This window comes from Mus pahari, unplaced genomic scaffold (genome assembly GCF_900095145.1).
Source record: "Mus pahari unplaced genomic scaffold, PAHARI_EIJ_v1.1 scaffold_10314_1, whole genome shotgun sequence".
Lineage (NCBI taxonomy): Eukaryota > Metazoa > Chordata > Mammalia > Rodentia > Muridae > Mus > Mus pahari.
Genome location: NW_018393335.1, coordinates 4,383 through 8,764, shown reverse-complemented (window position 1 = coordinate 8,764; position 4,382 = coordinate 4,383).

The window sequence follows — 4,382 nt, the reverse complement described above, 5'->3', positions numbered from 1 at the left end:
CTCCAGATACATATGTAGCAGAGGAAAGCCTCATCTGACATTTATGGGATGGGAGGCTCTTGATCCTGTGTGGGTTTGATGCCCCAGCACAGGGGGGTTGCTGGAGCAGTGGGATGGGAATGAGTGTGTGTGTGTGTGTGTGTGTGTGTGTGTGTGCACGCGCACGCGTGAAAGCATCCTCATAGACTTACTTTGGAAGGGGGAGAGGGTAGATATGGGATGGGAGGGTTTTGGAGGGGTAACCAGGAAGGGGAATATCATTTGGGATGTAAATGAATGGAATGATTAATAAAAAAGCATGCAGAACACACGTGGTTGCTAAATAGTTGTTTTCACTACAGTATTATTTTAGGCAGTTTAAATTATGTAGCTAATACAACCTTGTATTCACTGACAACTGAAATGTTAAGAATTTTACACTATGCAAAAATCTAGCAATAGATGATCCAATTTAGGAAAAAGCCAAAATTAACATGAAGAACAAAACAAAACTCTCCCATTAGGTCAAGTAGAAAATGATGGCCTCAGTTTTGATTTCTATGATGAAAGTAAAAACTGAAGTGCCAATCCAAAGAAGAAAGCTGACTTTTTGTACTGGCAATGTGTCTCATCCAAAATATAGATCTTTGACAAAAGGGAACCAGAATATAGGTTTGTGAACAAGCTTGTGGTGTATTTTTTTGATTGAGGATTGATGTGCAGGATCTTGATGACTGTGGGTGATGCCATCCCCTGGGCTGGTCAACCTGGATGTTGTAAGAAAGCAGGCTGGGCAAACCCTGGGGACCAGTACAGTGAATCACATATGTCCATTGCTTGTCCTTTAGTTTCTGCCTCTAGGTTCCTTCCCTGAATTCCATGGATCCAGTACTATAAGCCATAAAATGAAGTAAATCCTTTGCTTCTCAAATGAATTTTAATCATGATCTTTTGTAACAGCAGTATAATCTGAAAATAGCACACATATCTTTCTCAGTATCTGAGAGAACAAACCTATTCCATATTGGGAATGGATTGCATTTTTAAAGAAAAAAGAGACACAGTAAAGCTAGGAGAGGTTATGAACCAAATGAATTTAACAGAAATCCACAGAATATTTCACCCTAAAACAAAAGAATACATCTTATTCTCGGCACCACGTGGTCTCTTCTCCAAAATTGACCATATAATTGGTCACAAAACAAAACCTCAACCAATACAAGAAGATTGAAATAATACCATGCATCCTATCAGATCACCATGGCCTAAGGTAGATCTTCAATACCAACAAATACTAAAGAAAGCCCACATACACATAGAAACTGAACAACTCTTTTACTCAATGACAACTTGGCCAGAGAAGAAATAAAAAAAAAAAGAAAAGAATGAGTTCCTGGAATTTAATAAAAGTGTTGCCACATCGTAACCAAAGTTATGGTACACAATGAAAGCAGTGCTAAGAGGAAAGTTCATAGCACTAATTGCCCTGTTAAAGAAAAAAGAGTCCTACTCAGCTATTCAAAACAATGAATTTATGAAATTCNTCTGCAAATGGATAGATCTGGAGGGTATCGTCCTGAGTGAGGTAACCCAATCACAAAAGAATTCACATAATATGCACTCACTAATAAGTGGATATTAGCCCAGAAACTTAGAATACCCAAGATACAATTTGTAAAACTCATGAAACTCAAGAAGAATGAAGACCAAAACGTGGAAACTTTGCCCCTTCTTAGAATTGGGAACTAAACACCCATGGAAGGAGTTGCAGAGACAAAGTTTGGAGCTGAGAGGAAAGGAAAGACCATCCAGAAACTGCCCCACCCAGGGGTCCATTCCATAATCAGCCACCAAACGCAGACACTATTGCATATGCCAGCAAGATTTTGCTGAAAGGACCCTGATATAGCCGTCTCTTGTGAGGCTATGCCAGTGCCTGGCAAACACAGAAGTGGATGCTCACAATCAGCTATCGGATGGAACACAGGGCTCCCAATAGAGGAACTAGAGAAAGTACCCAAAGAGCTGAAGGGGTCTGCAACCCTATAGGTGGAACAACAATATGAACTAACCAGCACCCCCAGAGCTCATGTCTCTAGCTGCATATGTAGCAGAAGATGGTCTAGTCAGTCATCACTGGGAAGAGAGGCTGGTCTTGCAAACTTTATACGCCCTAGTACAGGGGAACACCAGGGCCAAGAAGTGGAAGTGGATGGGTAGGGGAGCAGAGGTGGGGAGGGTATAGGGGACTTTTGGGATAGCATTTGAAATGTAAATGAAGTAAATACCTAATAAAAAATTGGAAAAAGAAATATATTAGACTGCCATTTTAATATATTAAACAAAAATGGAAATTCAAGCATGCAATAAAAGAATACTGTAGAATAATTTTATTTGACAAATTGGAGGGGAGTATCCTATATGGGAGTATGCCAAGCAACTGATTGATGTACTTTACTGAAATAAAATAGAATGCTAAATATTTAAAAAAGAAAGAAAGAAAGAAAGAAAGAAAGAAAGAAAGAAAGAAAGAAAGAAAGAAAGAAAGAAAGAAACAGGAGAGCTCTTACATGAACAACTTAACAGCACACTTGAGAGCTCTAGGACAAAAGTAACCATCTCACCCAAGAAACATAGAAGGCAAGAAATAGTCAAACTCAGGGCCAAATCAACCAAATAGGAACAAAGAAAACAATACAAAGAATCAGCAAAACCAAAAGCTGGTTCTTTGAAACAATCAACAAGATAGATGAACCCCTAGACAAACTAACTAAAAGGCCAGGAAGCAGTACCCAAATTAATAAAATCATAAATGAAAAGGAAGATATGACAACAGAAATGGAGGAAATTCAAAACACCATCAACCACACTATAAAAGCCTATACTCAAAGACCTTGAAAATCTCAATGAAATGGATGGTTTCCCGGACAGATGTCACATACCAAAGGTAAATCAAGAGCAGATAGATTATCTAAACAGGCCCATATCACACAAGGAAATAGAAGTCATTAAAAATCTCTCAACAACAACAACAACAAAGTCCAGGGCAAGATGGATTTAGTGCAGAATTCAACCAGACCTTCAAAGAAGACCTGATAGCAATTTTTGACAAATTATTCCATAAAACAGAAACAGAAGGAACACTACCTTGCTCATTCTATGAAGCCACAATTACTCTGATACCTAAACCACACAAGGACCCAACCAAAAAAAGAGAACTCCAGACCAATCTCGCTTATGAATATCAATGCAAAAAGACTCAATAAAATTCTTGCAATCCAAATCCAAGAACACATGAAAACCATCATTCACCACGATCAAATAGGCTTCATCCCACGGATGCAAGTTCGGTTTAATACATGAAAATCCATTAACATAATCCACTATATAAACAGACTCAAAGAAAAAAAAATCACATGATCATCTCCTTAGGTGTAGAAAAAGCATTTGACAAAATACAACACCCCTTCATGTTAAAAGTATTGGTGAGATCAGGAATTCAAGGCCCATGCCTAAACCTAGTAAAAGCAATTTACTGCAAACCAAGAGCTAATATCAAATTAAATGGAGAAATACTTGAATCAATCCCCCTGAAATTGGGAAAAGACAAGGATACCCACTCTCCCCATTCTATTCAATATATTACCCAAAGTGTTAGCTAGAACAATGAGACAACAAAAAGAGATCAAGGGGATACAAATTGGTAAAGAAGAACTAAAGATATCACTATTTGCAGATGAGATCTTAGTATACAGAAGTGACCCCCAAAATTCTACCAGAGAACTTCTCCCACTGATAAACAACTTCAGCAAAGTGGCCGGATTTAGAATTAACTCAAATAAATCAGTAGCCTTCCTTTATACAAATGATAAACATCTGGGTAATAAATTAGGGAAACAATTCCTTTCACAATAGCCACAAACAGTATAAAATATCTTGGGGTAATTAACTAAACAGGTGAAAGAGGTGTATGACAATAACTTCAAATGTCTCAAAAAAGAAATTGAAGAAGAACTCAGAAAACAGAGAGGTTTACCATGCTTATGGAATGGCAAAATTAAAACATTAAAAATGGCAATCCTACCAAAGGAAATCTATAAATTCAATGTAATCCCCATCAAAATCCCAACACAATTTTTCAAAGACATGGAAGGAGCAATCCTCAAATCTATCTGAAAGGCCAAAAATCAAAATAGCGAAAATAATTCTTAACAATAAAAGAACAGTTGGGGGAATCACCATCCCTGACCTCAAGCTTTACTGCAGATTAATAGTGATAAAAACTGAATGGTATTAGTACAGAGACAGACATGTTGATCAATGAAACAGAAAAGAAGACAGACAAATAAAACCACACAGTACAGTCACTTGATTTTTGACAAATATGCCAAAAATATACAATG